The sequence below is a fragment of the Lissotriton helveticus genome, chromosome 9 (genome assembly GCF_964261635.1).
Source record: "Lissotriton helveticus chromosome 9, aLisHel1.1, whole genome shotgun sequence".
Taxonomy (NCBI): Eukaryota; Metazoa; Chordata; class Amphibia; order Caudata; family Salamandridae; genus Lissotriton; species Lissotriton helveticus.
The window spans coordinates 702,293,562-702,307,779 of NC_136070.1; positions in this window are offsets into that span (position 1 = coordinate 702,293,562).

A 14,218-nucleotide genomic window follows, 5' to 3' on the forward strand; every position below is an offset into this window, starting at 1 on the left:
GGGTGTGGAGATGATGTCACTCGCCTGACCAACCCAACCCAAGATGGCGCCCCCGGCCGCTGAGAGCCCGCCGAGACGATCAGCACCCAGCCGGCCGCCGGTGCTCTCTGGAAATGGAAAGCAGGTTAGTGTCCTGTTAAACTTTGAAGTACAGGGAAATTGGTCAGGGCAGAAGAAAATGTTCCCAATGTTAAAACGCGCCTCTGCTATTACTTCAGCAAAGCGCAAGTAAAACTATCCAGAAGGTGAAATTGTCGAAGGCAAAGTCAAAGTAGTAACATCCGCTTCTTTAGCAACAGGCATGGACCCACTGCCACCGGGTCACCCGCCTGCAATCACTGGAAAGCGGGGAGGACACTCCTAAGTAGGGGAGGATCTCGGGGGGTGTGGCGATGATGTCACTCGCCTGACCAACCCAACCCAAGATGGCGCCCCCGGCCGCTGAGAGCCCGCCGAGACGATCAGCACCCAGCCGGCCGCCGCTGCTCTCTGGAAATGGAAAGCAGGTTAGTGTCCTGTTAAACTTTGAAGTACAGGGAAATTGGTCAGGGCAGAAGAAAATGTTCCCAATGTTAAAACGCGCCTCTGCTATTACTTCAGCAAAGCGCAAGTAAAACTATCCAGAAGGTGAAATTGTCGAAGGCAAAGTCAAAGTAGTAACATCCGCTTCTTCAGCAACAGGCATGGACCCACTGCCACCGGGTCACCCGCCTGCAATCACTGGAAAGCAGGGAGGACACTCCTAAGTAGGGGAGGATCTCGGGGGGTGTGGCGATGATGTCACTCGCCTGACCAACCCAACCCAAGATGGCGCCCCCGGACGCTGAGAGCCCGCCGAGACGATCAGCACCCAGCCGGCCGCCGGTGCTCTCTGGAAATGGAAAGCAGGTTAGTGTCCTGTTAAACTTTGAAGTACAGGGAAATTGGTCAGGGCAGAAGAAAATGTTCCCAATGTTAAAACGCGCCTCTGCTATTACTTCAGCAAAGCGCAAGTAAAACTATCCAGAAGGTGAAATTGTCGAAGGCAAAGTTAAAGTAGTAACAGCCGCTTCTTCAGCAACAGGCATGGACCCACTGCCACCGGGTCACCCGCCTGCAATCACTTGAAAGCGGGGAGGACACTCCTAAGTAGGGGAGGATCTCGGGGGGTGTGGAGATGATGTCACTCGCCTGACCAACCCAACCCAAGATGGCGCCCCCGGCCGCTGAGAGCCCGCCGAGACGATCAGCACCCAGCCGGCCGCCGGTGCTCTCTGGAAATGGAAAGCAGGTTAGTGTCCTGTTAAACTTTGAAGTACAGGGAAATTGGTCAGGGCAGAAGTAAATGTTCCCAATGTTAAAACGCGCCTCTGCTATTACTTCAGCAAAGCGCAAGTAAAACTATCCAGAAGGTGGACTCACTGGAGTGGGAATAGTAATTTTTACCTCTACCCTATCCAGCGCTTTCCCTACTGTTTCACTCACTAGAGTTGGAAAAGTAATGTTTACCCCCTCGCTATCTAACGTTTCTCCTACTCTTTGGGGTCGATTCCGATTTGATAAAATGCCCTCCGAACAGCCGTACGGAGCTTTTTTCCCATACGAATTGTATGCAGAACAGTAACCGTACGTACGATGTAGTACGATGTGTACCCAAAGTGGTTCTCCGTACGATTCGTATCGAAGACCATACAACTCACTTATCTGTACGAATCGCATTCGGAACGGGCAGTACGCGATGTCTGTACGGATTGAAGCTGCGTTTTCCGACCCGATTCAGAAAAGGGGGTGGTGATGGACAGAGCATCTGAATTAAGCAGAAAACTCATACCCAGTCAAAAGATCAGGGCTTGATCCATCACCGTTTTTTAGCTCACTGCACCATCCCAGTTCAGAACCTGGCTACATGCAAATTAGTCTGTCCCTGGCCCAGTGCATCATGGGAACAGGGCAGACCAAACTACCAAGCCAATTCTTTACTGGAAAGGAAACAAGCTTCCGGGGACCGGTTTCTGGCATTGCAGCCGTCTTCGGCCCGGCTTGCTTGAATCCTGATGGTGCAGTGAGCAAGGGACTCATGTCTGAGCATACCCTTCCACTCCTATAGTGGCCAAAACGATTCAGAAAAGGGGGTGGTGATGGACAGAGCATCTGAATTAAGCAGAACACTCATACCCAGTCAAAAGATCAGGGCTTGATCCATCACCGTTTTTTAGCTCACTGCACCATCCCAGTTCAGAACCTGGCTACATGCAAATTAGTCTGTCCCTGGCCCAGTGCATCATGGGAACAGGGCAGACCAAACTACCAAGCCAATTCTTTACTGGAAAGGAAACAAGCTTCCGGGGACCGGTTTCTGGCATTGCAGCCGTCTTCGGCTTCCCATGATGCAATTAATGATTTTCATTATCTTTGTAAATAATAATATATTTGAATTTATATATTAATTATGTTAATATTGGAAATTAAATTTAATAAAAATGCTGATGTTTTTGTTTTTCATTGTGTGGGGTCCAGCACTTTCCCTACTATTGCACTCACTGGAGTGGGAATAGTAATTTTTACCCCTCCGCTATCCAGCACTTTCCCTACTGTTGCACTCACTGGAGTGGGAATCGTAATTTTTAACCCTCCACTATCCAACGCTTTCCCTACAGTTGCACCTAAGGGAGTGGAAATAGTAATTTTTACCCCTCCACTATCCAGCGCGTTCTCTACTGTTGCACTCATGGAGTGGGAAAAGTAATGTTTACCCCTATGCTATCCAACGCTTTCCCTACTGTTGCACTCACTGGAGTGGGAATAGTAATGTTAACCCCAATGCTATCCAGCGCTTTCCCTACTGTTGCACTCACTGGAGTGGGAATAGTAATTTTTACCCCTCCGCTATCCAACGCCTTCCCTACTGTTGCACTCACTGGAGTGGGAATAGTAATGTATACCCCTCCGCTATCCTGCGTGTTCCCTACTGTTGCACTCACTGGAGTGGGAATAGTAATTTTTACCCCTCCGCTATCCAACGCTTTCCCTACTGTTGCACTCACTGGAGTGGGAATAGTAATTTTTACCCCTACGCTATCCAACGCTTTCCCTACTGTTGCACTCACTGGAGTGGAAATAGTAATTTTAACCCCTATGCTATCCAGCGCTTTCCCTATTGTTGCACTCACTGGAGTGGGAATAGTAATTCTCACCCCTCCGCTATCCAGCACGTTCCCTACTGTTGCACTCACTGGAGTGAGAATAGTAATTTGTACCCCTCCGCTATCCAACGTTTCCCTACTTTTGCACTTACTGGAGTGGGAATAGTAATTTTTACCTCTACGCTATCCTGCACTTTCCCTACTGTTGCACTCACTGGAGTGGGAAAAGTAATTTTTATCCCTCCGCTATCTAGTGCTTTCTCTACTGTTGCAAGCACTTGAGTGGGAACAGAAATTTTTACTCCTACGCTATCCAGCGCTTTGCCTACTGTTGCACTCACTGGAGTGGGAACAGGAATCTTTACGCCTCGCTATCCAGCGCTTTCCCTACTGTTGCACTCACTAGAGTGGGAATAGTCATTTTAACCCCTCCGCTATCCAGCACTTTCCCTACTGCTGCACTCACTGGAATGGGAATAGTAATTTTTTCCTCTCTGATATCCAGCGTTTTACCTACTGTTGCACTCACTGGAGTGGAAATAGTAGTTTTTGCCACTCAAATATTAAAAGCTTTCCCTTCTGTTGCGCTCACTGGAGTGGGAATAGTAATTTTTACCCCTCCGCTATCCAGCGCTTTCCCTACAGTTGCACTTACTGGAGTGAGAACAGTAATTTGTACCCCTCCGCTATCCGGTGCTTTCACTACGGTTGCACTCACTGGAGTGGGAATAGTAATTTTTACCCCTACGCTATCCAACGCTTTCCCTACTGTTGCACACACTGGAGTGGCAATAGTAATTTTAACCCTACGCTATCCAGCTCTTTCCCTACTGTTGCACTCACTGGAGTTGGAATAGTAATTTTAACCCCTACGCTATCCAGCGCTTTCCCTATTGTTGCACTCACTGGAGTGGGAATAGCAATTTTCACCCCTCCGCTATCCAGCGCTTTCCCTACTGTTGCACTCACTCGAGAGGGAATAGTCATTTTTACCACTCCGCTATCCAACGCTTTCCCTACTGTTGCACTCACTGGAGTGGGAATAGTAATGTTTACCCTACCGCTATCCAGCGTGTTCCCTACTGCTGCACTCACTGGAGTGGGAATAGTAATTTTTACCCCTCCGCTATCCAACGCTTTCCCTACTGTTGCACTCACTGGAGTGGGAATCGTAATTTTTAACCCTCCACTATCCAACGCTTTCCCTACAGTTGCACCTAAGGGAGTGGAAATAGTAATTTTTACCCCTCCACTATCCAGCGCGTTCTCTACTGTTGCACTCATGGAGTGGGAAAAGTAATGTTTACCCCTATGCTATCCAACGCTTTCCCTACTGTTGCACTCACTGGAGTGGGAATAGTAATGTTAACCCCAATGCTATCCAGCGCTTTCCCTACTGTTGCACTCACTGGAGTGGGAATAGTAATTTTTACCCCTCCGCTATCCAACGCCTTCCCTACTGTTGCACTCACTGGAGTGGGAATAGTAATGTATACCCCTCCGCTATCCTGCGTGTTCCCTACTGTTGCACTCACTGGAGTGGGAATAGTAATTTTTACCCCTCCGCTATCCAACGCTTTCCCTACTGTTGCACTCACTGGAGTGGGAATAGTAATTTTTACCCCTACGCTATCCAGCGCTTTCCCTACTGTTGCACTCACTGGAGTGGAAATAGTAATTTTAACCCCTATGCTATCCAGCGCTTTCCCTATTGTTGCACTCACTGGAGTGGGAATAGTAATTCTCACCCCTCCGCTATCCAGCACGTTCCCTACTGTTGCACTCACTGGAGTGGGAATAGTAATTTGTACCCCTCCGCTATCCAACGTTTCCCTACTTTTGCACTTACTGGAGTGGGAATAGTAATTTTTACCTCTACGCTATCCTGCACTTTCCCTACTGTTGCACTCACTGGAGTGGGAAAAGTAATTTTTATCCCTCCGCTATCCAGTGCTTTCTCTACTGTTGCAAGCACTTGAGTGGGAACAGACATTTTTACTCCTACGCTATCCAGCGCTTTGCCTACTGTTGCACTCACTGGAGTGGGAACAGGAATCTTTACGCCTCGCTATCCAGCGCTTTCCCTACTGTTGCACTCACTAGAGTGGGAATAGTCATTTTAACCCCTCCGCTATCCAGCACTTTCCCTACTGCTGCACTCACTGGAATGGGAATAGTAATTTTTTCCTCTCTGATATCCAGCGTTTTACCTACTGTTGCACTCACTGGAGTGGAAATAGTAGTTTTTGCCACTCAAATATTAAAAGCTTTCCCTTCTGTTGCGCTCACTGGAGTGGGAATAGTAATTTTTACCCCTCCGCTATCCAGCGCTTTCCCTACAGTTGCACTTACTGGAGTGAGAACAGTAATTTGTACCCCTCCGCTATCCGGTGCTTTCACTACGGTTGCACTCACTGGAGTGGGAATAGTAATTTTTACCCCTACGCTATCCAACGCTTTCCCTACTGTTGCACACACTGGAGTGGCAATAGTAATTTTAACCCTACGCTATCCAGCTCTTTCCCTACTGTTGCACTCACTGGAGTTGGAATAGTAATTTTAACCCCTACGCTATCCAGCGCTTTCCCTATTGTTGCACTCACTGGAGTGGGAATAGCAATTTTCTCCCCTCCGCTATCCAGCGCTTTCCCTACTGTTGCACTCACTCGAGTGGGAATAGTCATTTTTACCACTCCGCTATCCAACGCTTTCCCTACTGTTGCACTCACTGGAGTGGGAATAGTAATGTTTACCCTACCGCTATCCAGCGTGTTCCCTACTGCTGCACTCACTGGAGTGGGAATAGTAATTTTTACCCCTCCGCTATCCAACGCTTTCCCTACTGTTGCACTGACTGGAGTGGGAATAGAAATGTTTCCACCTACGCTGTCCAGCGCTTTCCCTACTGTTGCACTCACTGGAGTTGGAATAGCAATTTTGACCTCTATGCTATCCAGCGCTTCCCCTACTGTTGCACTCACTGGAGTTGGAATAGCAATTTTGACCCCCTCACTATCTAACGTTTCTCCTACTCATTGGGGTTGATTCCGATTCGGTAAAATGCCCCCCGAACAGCCTTACAGAGCTTTTTTTACCATACGAATCGTATGCAGAACCATAACCGTACGTACGATGTAGTACTGTGTGTACCCAAAGTGGTTCTCCGTACGATTCGTACCGAAGACCGTACAACTCACTTATCCGTACAAAACGCATTCGGAACACGCAGTACGCAAAGTCCCTACGGATCGAAGCTGCATTTTCCGACCCAGCAAGTACGAATCGTATCGTCAAAACTCCATAAGACTCTTTTTCTACAGGAGCTTAAAACGTCCGTAAAAGCTGATTTTGACTCAAAATGCGCACAAAACGGACCACCCCCCACCCGGGTACAGAGTGGGAATACTAATTTTAACCTCTACGCTATCCAGCGCGTTCCCTACTGTTGCACTCACTGGAGTGGGAATAGTAATGTTTACCACTCCACTATCCAGCGCTTTCCCTACTGTTGCACTCACTGGAGTGGGAATAGTAATTTTTGCCACTCAAATATCAAAAGCTTTCCCTTCTGTTGCGCTCACTGGAGTGGGAATAGTAATTTTTACCCCTCCGCTATCCAGCACTTTTCCTACAGTTGCACTTACTGGAGTGGGAACAGTAATTTGTACCCCTCCGCTATCGGGAGCTTTCACTACGGTTGCACTCACTGGAGTGGGAATAGTAATTTTTACCCCTACGCTATCCAACGCTTTCCCTACTGTTGAACTCACTGGAGTTGGAATAGTAAATTTAACCCCTACGCTATCCAGCGCTTTCCCTATTGTTGCACTCACTGGAGTGGGAATAGCAATTTTCACCCCTCCGCTATCCAGCGCTTTCCCTACTGTTGCACTCACTCAAGTGCGAATAGTAATTTTTACCACTCCGCTATCCAACGCTTTCCCTACTGTTGCACTCACTGGAGTGGGAATAGTAATGTTTACCCTACCGCCATCCAGCGTGTTCCCTACTGCTGCACTCACTGGAGTGGGAATAGTAATTTTTACCCCTCCGCTATCCAACGCTTTCCCTACTGTTGCACTGACTGGAGTGGGAATAGAAATGTTTCCCCCTACGCTGTCCAGCGCTTTCCCTACTGTTGCACTCACTGGAGTGGGAATAGTAATTGTTACCCCTACGCTATCCAACGCTTTCCCTACTGTTGCACTCACTGGAGTTGGAATAGTAATTTTAACCCCTACGCTATCCAGCGCTTTCCCTATTGTTGCACTCACTGGAGTGGGAATAGCAATTTTCACCCCTCCGCTATCCAGCGCTTTCCCTACTGTTGCACTCACTGGAGTGGGAATAGTAATTTTTACCCCTCCGCTATCCAACACTTTCCCTACTGTTACACTCACTAGAGTGGGAATAGTAATTTTTACCTCTATGCTATCCAGCGCTTTCCCTACTGTTGCACTCACTGGAGTTGGAATAGTAATTTTTACCCCCTCGCTATCTAACAATTCTCCTACTCATTGGGGTTGATTCCGATTCGGTAAAATGCCCCCCGAACAGCCTTACGGAGCTTTTTTTACCATACGAATCGTATGCAGAACCGTAACCGTACGTACGATGTAGTACTGTGTGTACCCAAAGTGGTTTTCCGTACGATTCGTACCGAAGACCGTACAACTCACTTATCCGTACAAAATGCATTCGGAACACGCAGTACGCAAAGTCCCTACGGATCGAAGCTGCATTTTCCGACCCAGCAAGTACGAATCGTATTGTCAAAACTCCATACGACTCTTTTTCTACAGGAGCTTAAAACGTCCGTAAAAGCTGATTTTGACTCAAAATGCGCACAAAACGGACCACCCCCCACCCGGGTACAGAGTGGGAATACTAATTTTAACCCCTACGCTATCCAGCGCTTTCCCTACTGTTGCACTCACTGGAGTGGGAATAGTAATTTTTACCACTCCACTATCCAGCGCTTTCCCTACTGTTGCACTCACTGGAGTGGGAATAGTAATTTTTACCCCTCCGCTATCCAGCGCTTTCCCTACAGTTGCACTTACTGGAGTGGGAACAGTAATTTGTACCCCTCCGCTATCCAGCGCTTTCCCTACAGTTGCACTCACTGGAGTGGGAATAGTAATGTTAACCCCTACGCTATCCAGCGCTTTCCTTACTGCTGCACTCACTGCAGTGGGAATAGTAATTTTTACCACCGCTATCCAGCACTTTCCCTACTGTTGCACTCACTGGACTGGGAATAGTAATATTTTCCCCTCCGCTATCCAACGCTTTCCCTGCTGTTGCACTCACTGGAGTGGGAATAGTAATGTTTACCCCTCCGCTATCCAGCGCTTTCCCTACTGTTGCACTCACTGAAGTGGGAATAGTAATTTTTCCCCTATGCTATTCAGCGCTTTCCCTACTGTTGCACTCACTGGAGTGGGAATAGTAATTTTTACCCCTACGCTATCCAACGCTTTCCCTACTGTTGCACTCACTGGAGTGGGAATAGTAATTTTTACCCCTCCGCTATCCAGCGCTTTCCCTACTGTTGCACTCACTTCAGTGGGAATAGTAATTTTTTCCCCTACGCTATCCAGCACTTTCCCTACTGTTGCACTCACTGGAGTGGGAATAGTAATTTTTACCCCTCCGCTATCCAACGCTTTCCCTGCTGTTGCACTCACTGGAGTGGGAATAGTAATTTTTACCTCTACCCTATGCAGCGCTTTCCCTACTGTTGCACTCACTAGAGTTGGAATAGTAATGTTTACCCCCTCGCTATCTAACGTTTCTCCTACTCTTTGGGGTCGATTCCGATTTGGTAAAATGCCCTCCGAACAGCCGTACGGAGCTTTTTTCCCATACGAATCGTATGCAGAACAGTAACCGTACGTACGATGTAGTACGATGTGTACCCAAAGTGGTTCTCCGTACGATTCGTATCGAAGACCGTACAACTCACTTATCTGTACGAATCGCATTCGGAACGCGCAGTACGCGATGTCCGTATGGATTGAAGCTGCGTTTTCCGACCCGATTCAGAAAAGGGGGTGGTGATGGACAGAGCATCTGAATTAAGCAGAAAACTCATACCCAGTCAAAAGATCAGGGCTTGATCCATCGCCGTTTTTTAGCTCACTGCACCATCCCAGTTCAGAACCTGGCTACATGCAAATTAGTCTGTCTCTGGCCCAGTGCATCATGGGAACAGGGCAGACCAAACTACCAAGCCAATTCTTTACTGGAAAAGAAACAAGCTTCCTGGGACCGGTTTCTGGCATTGCAGCCGTCTTCGGCCCGGCTTGCTTGAATCCTGATGGTGCAGTGAGCAAGGGACTCATGTCTGAGCATACCCTTCCACTCCTATAGTGGCCAAAACGATTCAGAAAAGGGAGTGGTGATGGACAGAGCATCTGAATTAAGCAGAACACTCATACCCAGTCAAAAGATCAGGGCTTGATCCATCATCGTTTTTTAGCTCACTGCACCATCCCAGTTCAGAACCTGGCTACATGCAAATTAGTCTGTCCCTGGCCCAGTGCATCATGGGAACAGGGCAGACCAAACTACCAAGCCAATTCTTTACTGGAAAGGAAACAAGCTTCCGGGGACCGGTTTCTGGCATTGCAGCCGTCTTCGGCCCGGCTTGCTTGAATCCTGATGGTGCAGTGAGCAAGGGACTCATGTCTGAGCATACCCTTCCAATCCTATAGTGGCCAAAACGATTCAGAAAAGGGGGTGGTGATGGACAGAGCATCTGAATTAAGCAGAACACTCATACCCAGTCAAAAGATCAGGGCTTGATCCATCACCGTTTTTTAGCTCACTGCACCATCCCAGTTCAGAACCTGGCTACATGCAAATTAGTCTGTCCCTGGCCCAGTGCATCATGGGAACAGGGCAGACCAAACTACCAAGCCAATTCTTTACTGGAAAGGAAACAAGCTTCCGGGGACCGGTTTCTGGCATTGCAGCCGTCTTCGGCTTCCCATGATGCACTGGGCCAGGGACAGACTAATTTGCATGTAGCCAGGTTCTGAACTGGGATGGTGCAGTGAGCTAAAAAACGGTGATGGATCAAGCCCTGATCTTTTGACTGGTTATGAGTGTTCTGTTTAATTCAGATGCTCTGTCCATCACCACCCCCTTTTCTGAATCGTTTTGGCCACTATAGGAGTGGCAGGGTATGCTCAGATGTGAGTCCCTTGCTCACTGCACCATCAGGATTCAAGCAAGCCGGGCCGAAGACGGCTGCAATGCCAGAAACCGGTCCCCGGAAGCTTGTTTCCTTTCCAGTAAAGAATTGGCTTGGTAGTTTGGTCTGCCCTGTTCCCATGATGCACTGGGCCAGGGACAGACTAATGTGCATGTAGCCAGGTTCTGAACTGGGATGGTGCAGTGAGCTAAAAAACGGTGATGGATCAAGCCCTGATCTTTTGACTGGGTATGAGTGTTCTGTTTAATTCAGATGCTCTGTCCATCACCACCCCCTTTTCTGAATCGTTTTGGCCACTATAGGAGTGGCAGGGTATGCTCAGATGTGAGTCCCTTGCTCACTGCACCATCAGGATTCAAGCAAGCCGGGCCGAAGACCGCTGCAATGCCAGAAACCGGTCCCCGGAAGCTTGTTTCCTTTCCAGTAAAGAATTGGCTTGGTAGTTTGGTCTGCCCTGTTCCCATGATGCACTGGGCCAGGGAAAGACTAATTTGCATGTAGCCAGGTTTTGAACTGGGATGGTGCAGTGAGCTAAAAAACGGTGATGGATCAAGCCCTGATCTTTTGACTAGGTATGAGTATTCTGTTTAATTCAGATGCTCTGTCCATCACCACCCCCTTTTCTGAATCGTTTTGGCCACTATAGGAGTGGAAGGGTATGCTCAGATGTGAGTCCCTTGCTCACTGCACCATCAGGATTCAAGCAAGTCGGGCCGAAGACAGCTGCAATGCCAGAAACCGGTCCCCGGAAGCTTGTTTCCTTTCCAGTAAGGAATTGGCTTGGTAGTTTGGTCTGCCCTGTTCCCATGATGCACTGGGCCAGGGACAGACTAATTTGCATGTAGCCAGGTTCTGAACTGGGATGGTGCAGTGAGCTAAAAAACGGTGATGGATCAAGCCCTGATCTTTTGACTGGGTATGAGTGTTCTGTTTAATTCAGATGCTCTGTCCATCACCACTCCTTTTCTGAATCGTTTTGGCAACTATAGGAGTGACAGGGTATGCTCAGATGTGAGTCCTTTGCTCACTGCACCATCAGGATTCAAGCAAGCCGGGCCGAAGACGGCTGCAATGCCAGAAACCGGTCCCCGGAAGCTTGTTTCCTTTCCAGTAAAGAATTGGCTTGGTAGTTTGGTCTGCCCTGTTCCCATGATGCACTGGGCCAGGGACAGACTAATTTGCATGTAGCCAGGTTCTGAACTGGGATGGTGCAGTGAGCTAAAAAACGGTGATGGATCAAGCCCTGATCTTTTGACTGGGTATGAGTGTTCTGTTTAATTCAGATACTCTGTCCATCACCACCCCCTTTTCTGAAGCGTTTTCCGACCCAGCAAGTACGAATCGTATCGACAACACTCCGTAAAAGCTGATTTCGCCTCGAAATGCGTACAAAACTGACCCCCCCCCTGGTACGGTGCATACACCCCGTGCGTACGCCCCATGATCGTAGGTGTACGGACCGTAGGGGTACAGTTCGTACACCCTAAGGTTGTAGGTGTACTGTGCGTTCACCCCGTGCGTACACCCCTTGATTTTAGGGGTACGGTGCGTATATGATAGTGTTGCCCTTTGTACGAATTTCTCATACGCAACGTTTTCCGTACGAATCGCGTACTCATTCCCCGGGCCGGATCGTACTTGGCGGGTCGTTCGGCATTTTTACGAATCGTACGGTTCACTGTGCAGGTCGAAGTCGTACGGATTTACCCTTAATTTTCGTATGGTTGGCAATGATTCGGATGTATTTTCTCGCAACGGATCGTACTACGAGAATCGGACAGATTCGTACGATTTGTACAGAAACGGCTATCAATACAAATCATCGTACAGATTCTTTTCCCGAATCGGAACCCCTTTGTGTTTATTTTGTTATTAAATGTATGTTTTATTCATTTTTCAAGAGATTAATGTGTTAATTAAATATAGAATATTTTATTTAATTTTAAATTATTTATATATATGTATATTTTATTTTTATATAGTGTATAAATTAAATAAAGATAATAGTTAATAAAATGTATATAAGTAAATATAGGTATATCTACACTTTTTTGTGTTTATATTTATTAAATTAAGTTTATTAGTTATAATTAGTTAAAATATATATTAAATTTAATTTATTGTGTTAATAATATTAATATTATTTAATTAATTTTATTTAAGTTATGTAATCTTTTTAAGTCAATATTTTTGTCTCGATATTATTGTACTTACCTGTTAATGTATAGGGAGTCGATATTTTTGTTACCGATATTTTCACATCAATATTCTTTTCATTGATATTTTTAATATCGATGTTTTAACATGGAACCTGTATAATTATAGCAGCTGATTCTGGCTCCCCTTATACCATTGTTAATGAAAGTGTGTGGGTGAGAAAGTTCACATCTAAGCTTGGGGATACATTAGAACCACCTGATGTATCTCCAAAAAAGATTCACAGGCGGTTTCATTAATCTTTTTCGTTATAGGGATTTACCTGTTGTGTTTAAAAATAGAGTGGAATTATACAAACGACATGACTCAAAAACCGGGCCATCTGTTCTGGGTTGGTGGGACCAGGGGGATTTGGGCATTAGGGTACAGATGGGGCACTGTAAGCTAGCTAGGAATTGGGCTAACATTTTTTGATGGTATGCTAGTACTGAATTCCCATATTCTGAATTTTCTGTTACCCAGATTCACAGTCCAACTTAATTTGTAGGAACTATAAACCATGGCGCCACCAACTTTCTAGGGCAGCTACTTATTTGATGGGTCTCAGGAGTAGCTCTTGCATGTGCCCAAGATCTCCTTTTCACCTTATACCAAGACGTCTGTGGTGTTACAAATTAATCCTCCTCAGCTTAATAGGAAACTCCTATTTTTGTCTGAAGGTTGTTTAAGCTTGAACCTTTAAAAGGGTTACCCCACTATAGTATTTTCCTTTCTCTGGATTCTGTTATTTAAATATGGTGCTAGCAGCTATCATTCTTGTTAATTGCTGAAATGCTGTTATAGCACTATTACTACAACAATGGCTCCCTCTTGGGGGTGGAGATATACCTTTGTGGTTGAGTCCCACGCAGTATAGAAAAACAGAGGCATTTTATTCCTGGGTTCACTTTCCTGCAGTCAATGGCACTTCAAAGATATAGCACACATACACTTCTGCTGTATTACCAGATCCATATTGAGTTTATGAAGATTTAGTAATACCATTAACATATCAGGAGCATCAGAATTGGTTCCAAGGAGCCCTACAACATTTACTAAATAATGTAAAACTGGGTCCCCTCAGCAATGAGGGGGCAACCTGGCCAGTCCTAGCCGGCTATACCCAAACGTAGCACCATTAATTGTTACTGATTTCCATGCTCTCTGCACGTGTCAGTGTAGGATATATAGGTGTCGGACGCAGTTTGTTATGCATACAATAACACTTACCCTGGCAAGGGAAGTTTAAGCTAAGCAACTACAGTTAGCCGTGCCTGCAATTATTCTAGTAACTCTATACGTGATTATATATAAAGTTACCTTCAGAAGGGAGCAAATTCCATCCTGGATTGCACAACAAACAAACCAGCCTAAAGCAGTGTTTCCCCATACGGAACCCAACACAAACACAGAATTCTCAAAATGTGCCTACCACTTGGTATGGCTCTCCCAGTAGAGGATTTTGCAACTTGGGGCACAGTTGTTCCTGCCATACATACCATAACACATCTCATCCACATCTCATCAGAGGCGCGGCCGGGAGTCGGGCTCCGGTGGAATGTATTTTGCTCTCTCGGGAGCGTCTGCGCTGGCCTTACTCTGTTGCGACTTCTCCGGGAAGAAAATCCAGCGAGGGCTAAGATGGCGGCCGGAGTCCACCTTCGATGAGAGACGGCTC